This window comes from Phyllobates terribilis, unplaced genomic scaffold, assembly GCF_046119375.1.
Source record: "Phyllobates terribilis strain yellow unplaced genomic scaffold, ASM4611937v1 Scaffold_5__5_contigs__length_657084704, whole genome shotgun sequence".
In the NCBI taxonomy this organism is placed as follows: domain Eukaryota; kingdom Metazoa; phylum Chordata; class Amphibia; order Anura; family Dendrobatidae; genus Phyllobates; species Phyllobates terribilis.
In genome coordinates this window covers 82,679,605-82,701,144 of record NW_027362765.1, presented here as the reverse complement: position 1 = coordinate 82,701,144, position 21,540 = coordinate 82,679,605, and the positions used below count along the sequence as shown (strand labels likewise).

Sequence of the window (21,540 nt, the reverse complement as noted above, 5' to 3'; positions counted from 1 at the left end):
TACTGTCTGCAGAACTGTGTATTTAACCCTATCATGTGTGATACTGTCTGCTGAGCCGTGCATCTAATCCTGTCATGTGTGATACTGTCTGCTGAGCTGTGTATCTAACCCTATCATGTGTGATACTGTCTGCTGAGCTGTGTATTTAACCCTATCATGTGCGATACTGTCTGCTGAGCTGTGTATCTAATCCTGTCATGTGTGATACTGTCTGCTGAGCTGTGTATCTAATCCTGTCATGTGTGATACTGTCTGCTGAGCTGTGTATCTAACCCTATCATGTGTGATACTGTCTGCTGAGCTGTGTATTTAACCCTATCATGTGCGATACTGTCTGCTGAGCTGTGTATCTAATCCTATCCTGTGTGATACTGTCTGCCGAGCTGTGTATCTAATCCTATCCTGTGTGATACTGTCTGCTGAGCTGTGTATCTAGTCCTATCATGTGTAATACCATCTGCTGAGCTGTGTATCTAATCCTATCCTGTGTGATACTGTCTGCCGAGCTGTGTATCTAACCCTATCCTGTGTGATACTGTCTGCTGAGCTGTGTATCTAATCCTATCATGTGTGATACTGTCTGTTGAGCTGTGCATCTAGTCCTATCATGTGTGATACTGTCTGCTGAGCCATGGATCTAATCCTATCATGTGTGATACTGTCTGATGAGCTGTGTATCTAACCCTATCATGTGTGATACTATCTGCTGAGCTGTGTATCTAATCCTATCCTGTGTGATACTATCTGCTGAGCTGTGTATCTAATCCTATCCTGTGTGATACTGTCTGCTGAGCTGTGTATCTAACCCTATCCTGTGTGATACTGTCTGTTGAGCTGTGCATCTAGTCCTGTCATGTGTGATACTGTCTGCTGAGCTGTGTATCTAACCCTATCCTGTGTGATACTGTCTGCTGAGCTGTGTATCTAACCCTATCATGTGTGATACTGTCTGCTGAGCTGTGTATCTAATCCTATCATGTGTGATACTGTCTACTGAGCTGTGTATCTAACCCTATCATGTGTGATACTGTCTGCTGAGCTGTATATCTAATCCTATCCTGTGTGATACTGTCTGCTGAGCCGTGTATCTAATCCTATCATGTGTGATACTGTCTGCTAAGCTGTGTATCTAATCCTATCATGTGTGATACTGTCTGCTGAGCTGTGCAACTAATCCTGTCATGTGTGATACTGTCTGCTGAGCTGTGTATCTAACCCTATCATGTGTGATACTGTCTGCTGAGCCGTGTATCTAATCCTATCATGTGTGATACTGTCTGCTGAGCTGTGCATCTAGTCCTGTCATGTGTGATACTGTCTGCTGAGCTGTGTATCTAATCCTATCATGTGTGATACTGTCTGCTGAGCTGTGTATCTAACCCTATCATGTGTGATACTGTCTGCTCAGCTGTGTATCTAATCCTATCATGTGTGATACTGTCTGCTGAGCTGTGTATCTAATCCTATCATGTGTGATACTGTCTGCTGAGCTGTGTATCTAACCCTATCATGTGTGATACTGTCTGCTGAGCTGTATATTTAACCCTATCATGTGCGATACTGTCTGCTGAGCTGTGTATCTAATCCTATCCTGTGTGATACTGTCTGCTGAGCTGTGTATTTAACCCTATCATGTGTGATACTGTCTGCTGAGCTGTGTATTTAACCCTATCATGTGCGATACTGTCTGCTGAGCTGTGTATCTAATCCTGTCATGTGTGATACTGTCTGCTGAGCTGTGTATCTAATTCTATCATGTGTGATACTGTCTGCTGAGCCGTGTATCTAATCCTGTCATGTGTGATACTGTCTGCTGAGCTGTGTATCTAACCCTATCATGTGTGATACTGTCTGCTGAGCTGTGTATCTAACCCTATCATGTGTGATACTGTCTGCTGAGCTGTGTATTTAACCCTATCATGTGCGATACTGTCTGCTGAGCTGTGTATCTAATCCTGTCATGTGTGATACTGTCTGCTGAGCTGTGTATCTAATCCTGTCATGTGTGATACTGTCTGCTGAGCTGTGTATCTAACCCTATCATGTGTGATACTGTCTGCTGAGCTGTGAATCTAACCCTATCCTGTGTGATACAGTCTGCTGAGCTGTGTATATAACCCTATCCTGTGTGATACTGTCTGCTGAGCTGTGTATCTAATCCTATCATGTGTGATACTGTCTGCTGAGCCGTGTATCTAATCCTGTCATGTGTGATACTGTCTGCTGAGCTGTGTATCTAACCCTATCATGTGTGATACTGTCTGCTGAGCCGTGTATCTAATCCTGTCATGTGTGATACTGCCTGCTGAGCCGTGTATCTAATCCTGTCATGTGTGATACTGTCTGCAGAGCTGTGTATTTAACCCTATCATGTGTGATACTGTCTGCTGAGCCGTGTATCTAATCCTGTCATGTGTGATACTGTCTGCTGAGCTGTGTATCTAACCCTATCATGTGTGATACTGTCTGCTGAGCTGTGTATTTAACCCTATCATGTGCGATACTGTCTGCTGAGCTGTGTATCTAATCCTGTCATGTGTGATACTGTCTGCTGAGCTGTGTATCTAATCCTGTCATGTGTGATACTGTCTGCTGAGCTGTGTATCTAACCCTATCATGTGTGATACTGTCTGCTGAGCTGTGTATTTAACCCTATCATGTGCGATACTGTCTGCTGAGCTGTGTATCTAATCCTATCCTGTGTGATACTGTCTGCTGAGCTGTGTATCTAGTCCTATCATGTGTGATACCATCTGCTGAGCTGTGTATCTAATCCTATCCTGTGTGATACTGTCTGCCGAGCTGTGTATCTAACCCTATCCTGTGTGATACTGTCTGCTGAGCTGTGTATCTAATCCTATCATGTGTGATACTGTCTGTTGAGCTGTGCATCTAGTCCTATCATGTGTGATACTGTCTGCTGAGCCATGTATCTAATCCTATCATGTGTGATACTGTCTGATGAGCTGTGTATCTAACCCTATCATGTGTGATACTATCTGCTGAGCTGTGTATCTAATCCTATCATGTGTGATTCTGTCTGCTGAGCTGTGTATCTAATCCTCTCCTGTGTGATACTGTCTGCTGAGCTGTGCATCTAGTCCTGTCATGTGTGATACTGTCTGCTGAGCTGTGTATCTAATCCTATCATGTGTGATACTGTCTGATGAGCTGTGTATCTAACCCTATCCTGTGTGATACTGTCTGTTGAGCTGTGCATCTAGTCCTGTCATGTGTGATACTGTCTGCTGAGCTGTGTATCTAACCCTATCCTGTGTGATACTGTCTGCTGAGCTGTGTATCTAACCCTATCATGTGTGATACTGTCTGCTGAGCTGTGTATCTAATCCTATCATGTGTGATACTGTCTACTGAGCTGTGTATCTAACCCTATCATGTGTGATACTGTCTGCTGAGCTGTATATCTAACCCTATCATGTGTGATACTGTCTGCTGAGCTGTATATCTAATCCTATCCTGTGTGATACTGTCTGCTGAGCCGTGTATCTAATCCTATCATGTGTGATACTGTCTGCTAAGCTGTGTATCTAATCCTATCATGTGTGATACTGTCTGCTGAGCTGTGCAACTAATCCTGTCATGTGTGATACTGTCTGCTGAGCTGTGTATCTAACCCTATCATGTGTGATACTGTCTGCTGAGCCGTGTATCTAATCCTATCATGTGTGATACTGTCTGCTGAGCTGTGCATCTAGTCCTGTCATGTGTGATACTGTCTGCTGAGCTGTGTATCTAATCCTATCATGTGTGATACTGTCTGCTGAGCTGTGTATCTAACCCTATCATGTGTGATACTGTCTGCTCAGCTGTGTATCTAATCCTATCATGTGTGATACTGTCTACTGAGCTGTGTATCTAACCCTATCATGTGTGATACTGTCTGCTGAGCTGTGCATCTAATCCTATCCAGTGTGATACTGTCTGCTGAGCTGTGTATCTAACCCTATCATGTGTGATACTGTCTGCTGAGCTGTGTATCTAACCCTATCATGTGTGATACTGTCTGCTGAGCTGTGCATCTAATCCTATCCAGTGTGATACTGTCTGCTGAGCTGTGTATCTAACCCTATCATGTGTGATACTGTCTGCTGAGCTGTGTATCTAATCCTATCATGTGTGATACTGTCTACTGAGCTGTGTATCTAACCCTATCATGTGTGATACTGTCTGCTGAGCTGTGTATCTAATCCTATCCTGTGTGATACTGTCTGCTGAGCTGTGTATCTAACCCTATCCTGTGTGATACTGTCTACTGAGCTGTGTATCTAACCCTATCATGTGTGATACTATCTGCTGATATGTGCATCTAATCCTATCATGTGTGATACTGTCTGCTGAGTTGTGTATCTAATCCTATCCTGTGTGATACTGTCTACTGAGCCGTGTATCTAATCCTGTCATGTGTGATACTGTCTGCTGAGCCGTGTATCTAATCCTGTCATGTGTGATACTGTCTGCAGAGCTGTGTATTTAACCCTATCATGTGTGATACTGTCTGCTGAGCCGTGTATCTAATCCTGTCATGTGTGATACTGTCTGCTGAGCTGTGTATCTAACCCTATCATGTGTGATACTGTCTGCTGAGCTGTGTATCTAACCCTATCATGTGTGATACTATCTGCTGATATGTGCATCTAATCCTATCATGTGTGATACTGTCTGCTGAGTTGTGTATCTAATCCTATCCTGTGTGATACTGTCTGCTGAGCTGTGTATCTGATCCTATCTTGTGTGATACTGTCTGCTGAGCTGTGTATCTAATCATATCATATGTGATACTGTCTGCTGAGCTGTGTATCTAATCCTATCATGTGTGATTCTGTCTGCTGAGCTGTGTATCTAACCCTATCATGTGTGATACTGTCTGCTGAGCTGTGCATCTAATCCTATGCTGCTGAGCTGTGTATCTAACTCTGCCTCCTATGTACAAGAATATAACTACTATACTACTCCCCCTATGTACAAGAATATAACTGCTATAATACTGCCCCCTATGTACAAGAATATAACTACTATAATACTGCTACCTATGTACAAGAATATAACTACTATAATATTGCCCCTATGTACAAGAATATAACTACTATAATACTGCCCCAATGTACAAGAATATTACTACTATAATACCTGTCTCCCTATGTACAAGAATATAACTACTATAATACTGCTCCTATGTACAAGAATATAACTACTATAATACTGCCCCTATGTACAAGAATATAACTACTATAATACTGCTCCTATGTACAAGAATATAACTACTATAATACTGCCCCAATGTACAAGAATATTACTACTATAATACCTGTCTCCCTATGTACAAGAATATAACTACTATAATACTGCCTCTACGTACAAGAATATAGCTGCTATAACACTGCCCCTATGTACAAGAATATAACAACTATAATACTGCCCCTATGTACAAGAATATAACTACTATAATACTGCCCCTATGTACAAGAATATAACTACTATAATACTGCTCCTATGTACAAGAATATAACTACTATAATACTGCACTCCATGTACAAGAATATAACTACTATAATACTGCCCCTATGTGCAAGAATATAACTACTATAATACTGCCTCTACGTACAAGAATATAGCTGCTATAATACTGCACCCTATGTACAAGAATATAACTACTATAATACTGCTCCCTATGTACAAGAACATAACTACTATAATACTGCCCCTATGTACAAGAACATAACTATTATAATACTGCTCCTATGTACAAGAATATATCTACTATAATACTGCCCCTATGTACAAGAACATAACTACTATAATACTGCCCCTATGTACAAGAATATAACTACTATAATACTGCCCTCTATGTACAAGAACATAACTATTATAATACTGCTCCTATGTACAAGAATATACTATAATACTGCCCCTATGTACAAGAATATAACTACTATAATACTACCCTCTATGTACATGAATATAACTACTATAATACTGCCCCTATGTACAAGAATATAACTACTATAATACTGCTCCTATGTACAAGAATATAACTACTATAATACTGCCCCTATGTACAAGAATATAACTATTATAATACTGCTCCTATGTACAGGAATATAACTACTATAATACTGCACTCCATGTACAAGAATATAACTACTATAATACTGCCCCTATGTGCAAGAATATAACTACTATAATACTGCACCCTATGTACAAGAATATAACTACTATAATACTGCTCCCTATGTACAAGAATATAACTACTATAATACTGCCCCTATGTACAAGAATATAACTACTATAATACTGCACCCTATATAATGGAATATGATCTGTTAAGTATGGGTGTAAAAATAAAGTCTACTCCGAAAAAAAAAAAAATCAGCAGAAGTTCCACACAATACATTTGTGATATAATAGTGTCAGAGTGAAGGGTTATTATATACATCTGGATCAGTAGAGCGTTTTACATAATGAGCTGATTCATTCCTTGTGTAACTGCGGCAGCGCTCAGAAAAGGAAATTGTACTGTCCTCATGTAGCTCACATTCACAGCCAATGATTCTTCTGAGCCTCTCCTGTCATATTGCATCAGCTCGTATGTCCGTGAAGCCAAAAACTGTACAGGGTAGAGGAGCCAAGCTCCTTGCTGAGCGCTCCGGTGCCTATAGGAGAATTCTGGGAAAAGCCGCGTGTCACTGCCGCCCTGCGTGAAGCTAAGCAAGTGGGACAGGACGTCATTGTGCTGTGCATTGTACGACCATCTTATAAGATAGCCTGCGGAGAAGGAAGCAATGGATTTTAAGAAAGAGATGGACTTTTTATCTGAGGAGGGAAGGTGTGACCTAATATATGGAATTTAATTCAGATGAGACGTAAGACTGAGAACATCACTGATACCATGTGTAACACATCAATAGAAAGCCGCTATAAAGTCACCTGGTGAAGGTTGTATACATCTATCTTAAAGTAGCACTCCTCCTCCCATCAAAGTTTTTATCCTCTTAATACATTGCAATTATCATATTATGCAGCACTGTGTACTTGAAATTGCTCATTTTGCCCTTCTACCCAGTTAATTCTTCTGTTTTCCATTAGGTCTATGACATCACATGATTAAAAACTGACGAGCTGAATCCTTCTAAGCTCCATGTAGAAACAGGAGGTCAATTTTCCCTGCACAAGTCCTGAATCACTGCAAAAGTCTATGGCAGGGGAATAGTGGAGCAACTGGGTCAGGAGTTGTAGAGTAGAGTGAATGTAAAATGTACTTAAATAGAAAGAGGTATTACTGTAGTTATATTTTTGTTCATGGGGTAATATTATAGTAGGTATATTCTTGCACATAGGAACAGTATTATAGTAGTTATATTCTTGCACATAGGAACAGTATTATAGTAGTAATATTCTTGTACATAGGAGCAGTATTATAGTAGTTATATTCTTGTACATAGGGGGCAGTATTATAGTAACTACATTCTTGTACATAGCAGCAGTATTATAGCAGTTGTATTCTTGTACATAGGAGCAGTATTATAGTAGTTATATTCTTGTACATAGGAGCAGTATTATAGTAGTTATATTCTTGTACATAGGAGCGGTATTATAGTAGTTATATTCTTGTACATAGGTGCAGTATTATAGTAGTTATATTCTTGTACATAGGGGGCAGTATTATAGTAGTTATATTCTTGTACATAGGGGGCAGTAGTATAGTAGTTATATTCTTGTACATAGGAGCAGTATTATAGTAGTTATATTCTTGTACATAGGGGGCAGTATTATAGTAGTTATATTCTTGTACATAGGGGGCAGTATTATAGTAACTACATTCTTGTACATAGCAGCAGTATTATAGCAGTTGTATTCTTGTACATAGGAGCAGTATTATAGTAGTTATATTCTTGTGCATAGGGGGCAGTATTATAGTAGTTATATTCTTGTACATAGGAGCAGTATTATAGTAGTTATATTCTTGTACATAGGGGCAGTATTATAGTATTTATATTCTTGTATATGGAACAGTATTATAGTAGTTATATTCTTGTACATAGGAGCAGTATTATAGTAGTTATATTCTTGTATATGGAGCAGTATTATAGTAGTTATATTCTTGTACATAGGAGCAGTATTATAGTAGTTATATTCTTGTATATGGAGCAGTATTATAGTAGCTATATTCTTGTACATAGGGGGCAGTATTATAGTAGTTATATTCTTGTACATAGGAGCGGTATTATAGTAGTTATATACTTGTGCATAGGAGCAGTATTATAGTAGTTATATTCTTATACATAGGAGCAGTATTATAGTAGTTATATTCTTGCATTTAGGAGGCAGCAGTATAGTAGTTATATTATTGTATATAGGGGCAGTATTATAGTAGTTATATTCTTGAACACAGGAGCAGTGTTATAGTCATTATATTCTTGTACATGGGGGCAGTATTATAGTAGCTACATTCCTTTACATAGCAGAAGTATTATAGAAGTTATATTCTTGTACATAGGAGCAGTATTATAGTAATTATATTCTTGTACATAGGGGCAGTATTATAGTAATTATATTCTTGTACATAGGAGCAGTATTATAGTAGTTATATTCTTGTACATAGGGGGCAGTATTATAGTAGTTATATTCTTGTACATAGAAGCAGTATTATAGTAATTATATTCTTGTACATAGGAGCAGTATTATAGTAGTTATATCCTTGTACATAGGGGCAGTATTATAGTAGTTATATTCTTGTACATAGGAGCAGTATTATAGTAGTTATATTCTTGTACATAGGGAGCAGCATTATAGCAGTTATATTCTTGTACATAGGAGCAGTATTACAGTAGTTATATCCTTGTACATAGGGGCAGTATTATAGTAGTTATATTCTTTAACATAGAGGCAGTATTATAGTAGTTATATTCTTGTACATAGGGGCAGTATTATAGTAATTATATTCTTGTACATAGGGGCAGTATTATAGTAGTTATATTCTTGTACATAGGGGGCAGTATTATAGTAGTTATATTCTTGTACATAGGGGCAGTATTATAGTAGTTATATCCTTGTACATAGGGAGCTGTATTATAGTAGTTATATTCTTGTACATAGGAGCAGTATTATAGTAGTTATATTCTTGTACATAGGAGCAGTATTATAGTAGTTATATTCTTGTACATAGGAGCAGTATTATAGTAGTTATATTCTTGTACATAGGAGCAGTATTATGGTAGTTATATTCTTGTACACAGGGGGCAGTATTATAGTAGTTATATTCTTGTACATAGGGTGCAGTATTATAGTAGTTATATTCTTGTACATAGGGTGCAGTATTATAGTAGTTATATACTTGTACATAGGGGACAGTATTATAATAGTTATATTCTTGTACATTGGGGACAGTATTATAGTAGTTATATTCTTGTACATAGGAGCAGTATTATAGTAGTTATATTCTTGTACATAGGAGCAGTATTATAGTAGTTATATTCTTGCACATAGGAGCAGTATTATAGTAGTTATATTCTTGTACATAGGAGCAGTATTATAGTAGTTATATTCTTGTACACAGGGGACAGTATTATAGTAGTTATATTCTTGTACATAGGAGGCAGTATTATAGTAGTTATATTCTTGTACATAGGAGCAGCATTATAGTAGTTATATTCTTGTACATAGGAGCAGCATTATAGTACTCAGTAAAGGACAATACTGAAGAAATAAAATAAAATAGGAGCAGTATTATAGTAGTTATATTCTTGTACACAGGGGACAGTATTATAGTAGTTATATTCTTGTACATAGGAGGCAGTATTATAGTAGTTATATTCTTGTACATAGGAGCAGTATTATGGTAGTTATATTCTTGTACACAGGGGGCAGTATTATAGTAGTTATATTCTTGTACATAGGGTGCAGTATTATAGTAGTTATATTCTTGTACATAGGGTGCAGTATTATAGTAGTTATATTCTTGTACATAGGGGACAGTATTATAGTAGTTATATTCTTGTACATTGGGGACAGTATTATAGTAGTTATATTCTTGTACATAGGAGCAGTATTATAGAAAGTATATTCTTGTACATAGGAGCAGTATTATAGTAGTTATATTCTTGTACATAGGAGCAGTATTATAGTAGTTATATTCTTGTACATAGGAGCAGTATTATAGTAGTTATATTCTTGTACACAGGGGACAGTATTATAGTAGTTATATTCTTGTACATAGGGGGCAGTATTATAGTAGTTATATTCTTGTACATAAGGAGAAGTATTATAGTAGTTATATTCTTGTACATAGGAGCAGTATTATAGTAGTTATATTCTTGTACATAAGAGTAGTGTTATAGTAGTTATATTCTTGTACACAGGGGACAGTATTATAGTAGTTATATTCTTGTACATATGGGGAGTATTATAGTGGTTATATTCTTGTACATAGGAGCAGCTTTATAGTAGTTATATTCTTGTACATAGGGGCAGCATTATAGTACTCAGTAAAGGACAATACTGAAGAAATAAAATGTTGCTGAACAGTCTTTCTACAACATAGTTATTTAGGTAAACCTTGTGTGGACCCCAGACCCTTTAAGTGGTAACGGTTTGTTTATTTACCACATTCTGAATACTAATCAGTCGGCGCTGTCATAATAATCTGGAGCTGATGATTGGACTCATTACTAAATAATCAAGAGCAGAATACAACAGTTCATTTGAAGATCTGTTCCCAGTCTCCATAAATGACGCAGTGGAAGGAGCCAACTTCAGTAAATGAACTTCAGTTCAATTAATTATTGGCCGCCTCGCAGCCAAGCGCTTTCATGGCAGATCCTTCCTCATTTATTGGCCTGAGAAGCCGAACATTTTGCTGCTGGGAAGGCTTTTATTTCTGTACGTCTTTTCGGGATAACTCAAGGCTGCTGGATATTGCGAGCGGGGCAGATTAGACACCAAACAAAAGCAACAAGAAATGAGCGGCAACAAACAAAACACAAAGCGACGGAATAAACCGGCAACTAAACAAATAACGGAAACGAAGAATGGATTAAGCAGTAATTGGATATCGCTTAATGAGGTTTATGTAAATAAGATTGATTTGATTTCTTATCATTTCAAGATCTCTGCTTGCTGTCTGGTAATAAGAACACTAGGGTTTAGATTCAGAGGTTAAAAACCATAAAGTCATTAAGGAATTGCTTCTGAGTGTGACAGTCTCACATGTCCCAGGAGTAGTAATCCGGACAACAACGCCCCCATAATATGCCAGATTTAAATACCCAAATAATATTATGTCAGATATGATGTACTATAAGGCTGTGTGCCCACTATGCGTTTTTTAAGCGTTTCCGCAGCGGCAAAAATGCTGCAGAAACGCTTAAAAAACACATGGTAGAAGGCCTGCATGTTCCCCAATGATAATCCGCATGTGTTGTGCACATGCTGCGGAAATTTCCGCTGCGGATTATCATTGCGGGAAAAAAAGCAGCACTACCAATTATTTTGCGGACATGCAGCGTAATTGCCGCCATTGACTTTCATTGGAATGCACCAATTCCGCAAGACTGCATCTGTACTTGCGTAATTGGCGCGTTCTAATGTGCGGATGGTATCCGGGTGTGGAGGAGAGGAGAGTCTCATCCACACCCAGGTAGCATTAAAAAAGCTGTAAAAAAAGAATAAAATAAAAAATAAATGTATACTTACCTTCTGGCGGCCCGCGCTGCACTCCTCCTTGCTTCCCGGCACTTCGCGATGGAATGAAGGACCTGCGCTGACGTCAGAGTCATGTGACGGGTCACGCGATGCTGACGTCGGCAGGTCCTTCACTCTACCGCTGCCGGCAGCCGGGACCGAGCGAAGCAGGACACCGAGGGCCATCGGAGGGTAAGTATAGATTTATTTTGTATTTTTTGACATTCTTTCGGTCACACTATATAAATCCATGCCGGTCGCATGGATTTATATAGTGTGACCAAGTTGTCAAGCACTTTCCAAGTGATGCTAAAATCGCTTGGAAAGCGCTTGTCAACCCGCATGCGGAAATGCATGTGAAGATCGCTTCACTTCCGCATGTCCCTGGCAGGAAAAACGCATGTACAATCCGCATGTAGAATCCGCATGTAGAATCCGCATGTAGAATCTGCATGTAGAATCCGCATGTACAATCCGCATGTACAATCCGCATGTAGAATCCGCATGTACAATCCGCATGTACAATCCGCATGTAGAATCCGCATGTACAATCCGCATGTACAATCCGCATGTACAATCCGCATGTACAATCCGCATGTGTTTTCTTCTGCCAGGGAGATGCAGAAACGCTCAGGAAAAAATCCTGAGCATTTCTGCATCGTGGGCACATAGCCTAATAGTGCACCATTCACAGATCCCCCATAACAGTGTATCATCCACAGATCTCCATAAGTGTGTCATCTATTGATCCCCCATAATGGTGTTGTCATCCACAGATCCTCACATACTGTAAGTTATTCATTCACAGTTCCCCTATAACAATGTGTCATCCATAAATCCCTCATAACAATGTGTCATCCACAGATCCCCATAACAGTGTGTCATCCACTGATCCCCATAACAGTGTGTCATCTACAGATCCCCATAACAGTGCGTCATCTACAGATCCCCATAAGTGTGTCATCCACAGATCCCCATAACAGTGTGTCATCCACAGATTCCCATAACAGTGGGTCATCCACACATAACAGTGCGACATCCACAGATCCCCATAACGTTAGATCATTCACAGATTCCCCCTTAACTGTGTCATCCACAGATCCCCCATAATAATGCGTTATCCACAGATCCCCATAACAGTGTGTCATCCACAGATCCTCCATAACAGTGCGTCATATATGGATCCCCATAAGTGTGTCATCCACAGATCCCCATAACAATGTGTTATCCACAGATTCCCATAACGTCAGGTCATTCACAGATTCCCTCATAACTGTGTCATCCACAGATCCCCCATAATAATGCGTTATCCACAGATCCCCATAACAGTGTCATCCACAGATCCTCCATAACAGTGTGTCATCTACAGATCCCCATAAGTGTGTCATCCACAGATCCCCCATAACAGTGTGTCATCCACAGATCCCCCATAGCATTGTGTCATCTACAGATCCCCCATAACAGTGTATCATCCACAGATCCCCCATAACAGTGCATCATCTAGAAATCCGATATAATATTGTCATCCACAGATCCCCCCATAAGCATGTCAACTATCAAGAATCGGTGGTCAACTAGTTAATCACAAACAAATTTTAGGCCAGAAATTATAACCCCTGATGTACCAGTGTTTGAATGATCAAATCTATTGCTTGTGGATTCAGAGGGTGAACAAACGCCATTCATCAATACAGTGAGAGATGCAAGTTGTTTTAATCAGATTAAGACGGGATCTCCTCTTCCTCCTACTGAAGGGAAGGAAGCAATTCAGTGTCTGCTATTAGATACAACTTGCCGGCCATGCAGAAAATACCCAGATGTGCAGAGCACTGGACGGTCCTGCCAGCTGCGTACATGGACCACATTGTGATATGTCAGAAATGCCACCGTCATCACATGTAAAAAAATACCACCGTTACCACATGTAGATGCCCTAAATAGCGTAGATATAATACAGCGGTATTAAGTTCCACTCCTACTATACCATATACTAGAAGATGCCTAGGTTATATTAGCATGGTCCATATCACTATACACAATAAAATATATAACTTATACCAATGTACATACACTGCTCAGCATAAATGAGTACACCCCAACAGATTTGTCAGAAAACCTTTAGTTTCCTTTCAGAATCAACATTTTCAATGGGACACCATACTACCAAATATTCCCAGAAATGTGGGCCATTAATTTCAAACAAGATTTGTTATTTTGGACACCCAAAAAAGTAATTTTCCTAACAAATTAATTGAAGACAATATTACAAAAATGAGTACACCCCAATGAAAGTCTAGGGAGCAAAGCTAAAGTTTAATCGAATTAACAAGAATTCAACCACAGGTAAGTCTAATCATTCATTATACAGGCATCCAGCAGACGTGTGACTATAAAAGCAATGTCAGCAATGGCACCACATGGAAGAGAAATGTCACAAGGTCTGAGAAAGATAATTTATTTACACAAGAAAGGTGAAGGCTACAAGAAGATCAACAAAGCTTTAAGTATCAGTCAGATACTGTAACAAAAGTGATACAAAAATTTATCAAAGGTGGAACTGCAACCATCTCATTCAGACGTCCAGATGACTATGAAAGTTGCCACCTAGACAGAAGCGTCTTCTGGTGACAAGGGTTGAAGGAAATCGACATGCAAGTTCACACCAGTTATCTAAAGAAGTAGAAACTGCAGGGTAACGGCATTCAAGGTTGTTGACCATGAAGGAAGCCTCTAATAAAGCCCATGCACAAAAAAGCCGCTTACAATGTGCCAGGGCCCATGCTGAAAAATATGAAGATACTGGGACTCTATACTCTGGAGAGATGAGACCGAGATAAATGTTTTTTTTTTAATTGATAGCTTCAAAACTGTATGGTGTTGGAAAAGGGAAGAGTACAAAGAAAAATACACTGTGCCTACAGTGAGACCTGGTGGTGGCAATGTCCTTAATTGGGACTCCATGAGCGCTGCTGGTGTCGGAGGGGGGGACTACATGTCATTGATGGGCGCATGAATTCACAGATGTACTGCCCTACAGTGAAAGAGAAGATGACGCCATCACTCCATGCCCTTGGTAGAGGTGCACTTTTCCAATATGACAGTGATCCAAAACACACATCTGTTGCATTTCTGAAGAACAGGGTGAAGGTCATTCAGTGGCCAAGTGTCTCCTGACCTGACCCCAACCAGACACCTATGGGGAATTCTGAAGAGACAAGTTGTCATCACTCTCCATCCAGCATCCAGGCTCTACAAGAGGTCTTTCTAGAAGAATGGAAAGAGATAGATGGCGCAATATGTTTATTCCAGGCCTAGAAGACTTGGTGCTGTGCTTAAAAATCAGAGAGGTCATACAATATACTAGATGTGGCAGTGTTTGATGTGGGGTGTACTAATTTTTGCATCAACTAATTTGAATAAAACTGAAGATTTTGTCATGAAAGTTATATTATTAACCTTACTTTCATGTTATGGGTTAAAAAATGTTGAAACTCAGTTTTGTCAAAATTTTGTAAATTGTTCTTGTGTTGAGTGAGAAATTGATTAAAATCTTAGTTTTCAAAGGAGGTGCACTCATTTATGCTGAGCACTGTATATAATTATATACAGAGGATACCTAGGTTACACCAGCATGCTCCATATCACTATATAGAAAAAGATTTATAACTTATACCATCTGTACATATATAATTATATACTGGTTCTTGAAGATTTGTGAACCCTTCAGAAATGTCCATATTCTAAGGGGTAACAATTCTCCTTGCAGAGAGTGACATGTTAAGCACATCAAGGTGAGGAGACTTTTAAAGCTGCAATGCTCCTCTGGGAATTAAGCAAATTGTCTCTTCAGAGAGGAAGAGGACTAGAACTCTAGTGCCACCTACAGGAAGTAGCAATCCTAAAAGTCAATAGCCCTATCACATGACTTAGGATATACACTGACGAGAAGCAGTACCCCAAAACACAGTGTCTGCAAATTGAGTTTCTGGTTCTGGTTTATATCCTAAGTCATGTGATAAGGCTCATTAAAGTGTCACAATTGACTTTTAGGATTGCTACTTCCTGTGGGTGGCGCTAGAGTTCTAGTCCTCTTCCTCTCTGAAGAGACAATTTGCATATTTCCCAGAGGAGAATTGCGGCTTTAAAAGTCTCCTCACTTTTACGTGCGTAACATGTCACTCTCCGCAAGGAGAAATGTTACCCCTTAGATACTGGTCTCCCGCCTCTCACCCAGCCAACCAGAACTCACACTTTGCACAGACAAGGGGCAGTATCCCAAAACACAGTGTCTGCAAATTGAGTTTCTGGTTCTGGCTTATATCCTAAGTCATGTGATAAGGCTCGTTAATCGGTCACTATTGACTTATAGGATTGCTACTTCCTGTAGGTGGCACTAGAGTTCTAGTCCTCTTCCTCTCTGAAGAGACAATTTGAATATTTCTACTTAAAATTTAGATTTTTACACAAGTCCTAAAAGTAGACAAATCGAAAAAAAATTGTCAAAAGTATTAGACTTTGTAGTCTTTAAATTAGGAAAATTATTCAATAAAACATGTCTGTGAGTGGCAAAAGTGTGTGAACCTTTAGGATTAGCACATAATTTGAAGGTGGAATTTGAGTCTCGTGTTTCCAATCAATGTGATGACAGGCGACAGGCCCAACTTCAGCACCCGGCGCACTCGGGCAAGAGCCAGGGCCCTGAGCAGGCGGGTGGGCCCACTCGCAGTCGGGCACCCTGGCGCGCTATGGGGCCTGTGAGCGGATGAGTCTGATGCCAGCGCCCTCGAGTGGGCCCCCCCCCTTGCTAAAGGTCCCGGTCGGCACAATACTTATCTCTACCCGTGCCTCCGCAAGTTCTGTCTCTTCCGCGTCTCCTGACTGTGACGTCTCAGGTCAGAGGGCGCGATGACGTCTTTCCACCGCGCCCTCTGCTGAGCAGTCACATCGCAGAGAGCGGGAAGACGGCGATGCTGAGGAGTCAGGAGCAGAGCCAGTGGTAGCGATGAGAGAAGCAGCAGGTGAGGTGAGTATTTGATTTTTTAATTTTTTTTATGTATGGAGGCTTGGGGCCTAGTAGGCATGGGGCATTATATGGGGCCCAGGAGGCATGGGGCTTTATATGGGGGCCAGTATCCTGTATGGAGCATTATATAGGGGCCAGTATTGTGCATGGAGCATTATATGGGGGCCAGTATTGTGTATGGAGCATTATATGGGGGCAAGTATTGTGTATGGAGCATTATATGGGGGCCAGTATTGTGTATGGAGCATTATATTGGGGCAAGTATTCTGTATGGGGCATTTTATGGAGGCCAGTATTCTGTATGGAGCAATATATGGAGCTCATAATATATATATACTATATGGAGGATTTAGTGGTGCCATAATACTGTATGCAGGACTATACTGTCCGGTCTGCACTGTGCGCTGTGAGGATTCGCCAGTTTCTGAGCTATTGTGGAATTTACAATAGATATCACTCATGTAATGTAAGAAGTGAAATCTTTGCACTGTCTAATATATATAATTGTCTTATCCCGTCTGTCTGTCTGTCCTTCTGTCCAACAAATCCCGCGTCGCTGATTGGTCCGGCCGCGGCCAATCAGCGACGCGGCATTTCAGAAAAAGATGGCGGCCGTTAGCGGCTCATCTGCCGCACAGAGGTCAGCGGCGATGCAGCCGGGAGATGCAGCTGGCTGCTCGCAGCATAAGTCCCCCGACCAGAAGCGCCGCTGACCTCCATGCGGCTACCGTCGGGAGATCAGCGGCTACAGCCGCTTATCTCCCGACGGCAAGTGTGACGCCCCCCCCTCCCCTCCTCTCCCCTTCCCCCCGCTTGCTCAGGACCTCGGCACCCGGCGCCATACTTACCCCTCCCCGTGCCTCCGCAGAAGCTCCGGTGTCTTCAGCGGCTGCTGCACTGTGATGTCTCAGGTCACAGAGCGCTGTGACGTCTTTACACCGCGCTCTCTCCTGAGCGGTCACAGCGCACAGCGGGAAGATGCCAGCTACGCTGGAGTCCGGAGCAGCAGCTGAGAAGTGAGGTGAGTATTGGATTTTTTTTTATTGTATGGGGGCATAGGGCATTAAATTGTGGGGTGGGGGTGTGTGACATCGTGGAGGGGCCATTATAAGCGAGGGGGCGTGTGACATCCTGCATGGGGCACTATGGGGGGATGTGACATCCTGCATGGGGTATTATATAGGGGGGATGTGACTTCCTGCATGGGGCATTATAAGGGAGGGGGGGATGTGACATCCTGCATGGGCCACTATGGGGGGGATGTGACTTCCTGCATGGGGTATTATATAGGGGGGATGTGACTTCCTGCATGGGCCATTATAAGAGAGGGAAGGATGTGACATCCTGCATGGGCCACTATGGGGGGTGTGTGACTTCCTGCATGGGGTATTATATAGGGGGGATGTGACTTCCTGCATGGGGCATTATAAGGGGGGGTGACATCCTGCATGGGGCATTATAAGGGGGGTGACATCCTGCATGGGGCATTATAAGGGAGGGGGGGATGTGACATCCTGCATGGGGCATTATAAGGGAGGGGGGATGTGACATCCTGCATGGAGCATTATAAGGGAGGGGGGATGTGACATCCTGCATGGGGCATTATAAGGGGGGTGACATCCTGCATGGGGCATTATAAGGGAGGGGGGATGTGACATCCTGCATGGGGCATTATAAGGGAGGGGGGATGTGACATCCTGCATGGAGCATTATAAGGGAGGGGGGATGTGACATCCTGCATGGGGCATTATAAGGGAGGGGGGATGTGACATCCTGCATGGGGCATTATAAGGGAGGGGGGGAATGTGACTTCCTGCATGGGGCACTATGGGGGGGATGTGACTTCCTGCATGGGGCACTATGGGTGGGATGTGACTTCCTGCATGGGGCATTATAAGGGAGGGGGGAGTGACATCCTGCATGGGGCATTATAAGGGAGGGGGGGATGTGACATCCTGCATGGAGCATTATATGGTGGGGGGAGGAGTGACATCCTGCATGGGGCATTATAAGGGAGGGGGGATGTGACATCCTGCATGGGGCACTATGGGGGGGATGTGACTTCCTCCATGGGGTATTATATAGGGGGGATGTCACTTCCTGCATGGGGCATTATAAGGGAGGGGGGATGTGACTTCCTCCATGGGGCATTACAAGGGAGGGGGGGTGTGACATCCTGCATGGGGCATTATAACGGAGGGGGGGATGTAATATCCTGCATGGAGCATTATATGGTGGGGGGGGAGTGACATCCTGCATGGGGCATTATAAGGGAGGGGGGGATGTGACATCCTGCATGGGGCACTATGGGGGGGATGTGACTTCCTCCATGGGGCATTATATAGGGGAGATGTCACTTCCTGCATGGGGTATTATATAGGGGGGATGTGACTTCCTGCATGGGGCATTCTATAGGGGGGATGTGACTTCCTGCATGGGACATTATAAGGGAGGGGGGATGTGACATCCTGCATGGGGCATTATAAGGGAGGGGGGGATGTGACATCCTGCATGGGGCATTATATAGGGGGGGATGTGACATCCTGCATGGGGCATTATAAGGGAGGAGGGACTGACATCCTGCATGGGGCATTATCCTGCATGGGGCATTATATGGGGGGGGATGTGACATCCTTCATGGGGCATTATAAGGGAGGGGGGATGTGACATCCTGCATGGGGCATTATAAAGGAGGGGGGGATGTGACATCCTGCATGGGGCATTATATGGGGGGGGGAGTGACATCCTGCATGGGGCATTATAAGGGAGGGGGGATGTGACATTCTGCATGGGGCATTATATGGGGGGGGGAAGTGACATCCTGCATGGGGCATTATATGGGGGGGGGGAGTGACATCCTGCATGGGGCATTATAAGGCAGGTGGATGCTCCCCGGTCCTCACTAACACGGTTCGCTGATTGGTCGCAGCCGCCGGCCGCGACCAATCAGCGATATCGGTGCCAAATTTAAACACGGTCTCTGGCCAATTGGCGGCAGATTTAGAATAAGCACGCCACCGTCGGGAGACATATTCTAGAATACCCGATGCGTTAGAATCGGGCCACCATCTAGTACTATATATATATTTCTCTGCTGTATCTGTGCATCATGAATCGTGGTATGTGTTAAAGGGGCCCACTGAGACTCTTTCGCCCGGGGCCCACGAAAACCTGGAGCCAGCCCTGGAGGGTGACTGCTTTTTATTTAAAGAACAGGGATCTATCAATGTCTGATCTTTAAAATCTTGTGGAAGTTGATAATGGCAGAAACAAAGGAGATTCCTGAAAAAATCAGAAGAAGAGTTGTTGATGCTCATGAGGCTGGAAAACGTTAAAAAAAAATCTCTAAATGGTTTGGACTCTACCAATCCACAGTCAGACAGATGGTGTACAAATGAAGGAAATTCAAGACCATTATTGCCATCTCCAGGAGAGGTCAACCAACAAAGATCATTCCAACAGCAAAGCATATAATTTACGACTAGTGGAAAATCTGATGTAGTTTTAGGTAAAATTTTTTAAAAATATGAAAAATTCATTAGAGTTTACAAACTTCCAAACAACAATGTATATAAGTTACCCAGGTTATACCAGCAGTACATATACAAGGCTGCCACGAGGAATTTCAGGGCCCCATACTGGCAAAATTTTCAGGCCCCCTTGAGACTCCACGTCCACCTCAGTCTCACCTCCACACTTCAAAACTTCCACATTCCACATCTAACTCTTGGAAAAACTCCACTTCTGCACCACGTCCTCACCAATCACACATTAACAGTTCCCATTGAACACCAGATCACATACACAGCCATCAGCTTTGTTTTGGCCAAGAGATTTTTTAAGCTGCCACCACAACAAGGAGACTCTTCTGGCCGGGCCTCTAACCTATTAAACATTTGTTAAAATATCCAATACTCTTTTTAGGTATATTTTTATTTATTTTTCTTTCAGAGAATGTGTCACGTACATTTTTTGAAATGACCAATAATATCACATACAAGAGAGAAATACTGTCACACCATGGCCGGACCACATATTACCACCAAATAATGAAAGAAAAATACCACATACAAGGAATACCGCCACACCATAACCAGACCACATATTACCATCACATAGTGACCCAATAATACCACATACAAGAAACAAAGGCCACCATATCATCATCAGACCACATATTACCACCACATAGTGAGCGAATATTACAATACTGATCATTAATAAAAAAAACACAATATTAATATTACCATAAGTGCCATTATACATGGGAACTCTGTAAATAGTATACAGTATATAGTGTCTGTAGATAATACACGGATCACCAGTGACATTATACACAAGAGTAATACAGTGAACACCAGTGATATTATACACAGGAGCTCTGTATATAGTATATAGCATATATTTTAAGTGTACAGGTAACACACTGACTCACCAGTGACGTCTCTAGTAGGAGTACTTAATCTTTGCTTTTCTTTTTCATCCAGTGTAGACCACCATCACTTCTTCCAGCCAGGACTCGTCTCTGCATAAAATAACACAGTTATCTAGAGCACATTTCCCACTTTTTTTCCCTTCTACTCAGCTGAATACAGACGTGCACCCACCATTAATATATCATTAGTTATTATGCAACCCACCATTCCAAATATAAATTGTAATCCACCACTGTGCCCCCACTAATTATAAATAGCCACTTTCCCCACCTAATATATAAATTAGTTAGCACCCATACTCTTTCCGCTAATTCAGTCACACTCATGCAACCTCAACGCCCTCACTCTGTACTTCATCATTTGCAGTCCCCCTCGCCCCCTCAC

General features: G+C 41.7%; 1 protein-coding gene across 11 annotated transcripts in view; it reads right to left on the bottom strand.

Annotated features, from left to right (window-relative positions):
- Window positions 1-21,540, bottom strand: part of ARHGAP44 (Rho GTPase activating protein 44) — a 134,398-nt gene that overhangs the window by 84,544 nt on the left and 28,314 nt on the right. Inside the window, exon 1 of one of the 11 annotated variants that reach the window (XM_073682447.1) lies at window positions 21,156-21,453. The exons of the other annotated variants lie outside the window; for them this stretch is intronic. The gene's annotated coding sequence lies outside the window, so the exon portion shown is untranslated. Of the gene's footprint in view, window positions 1-21,155; window positions 21,454-21,540 lie in introns of those variants that run through there. 11 annotated transcript variants of the gene reach the window in all.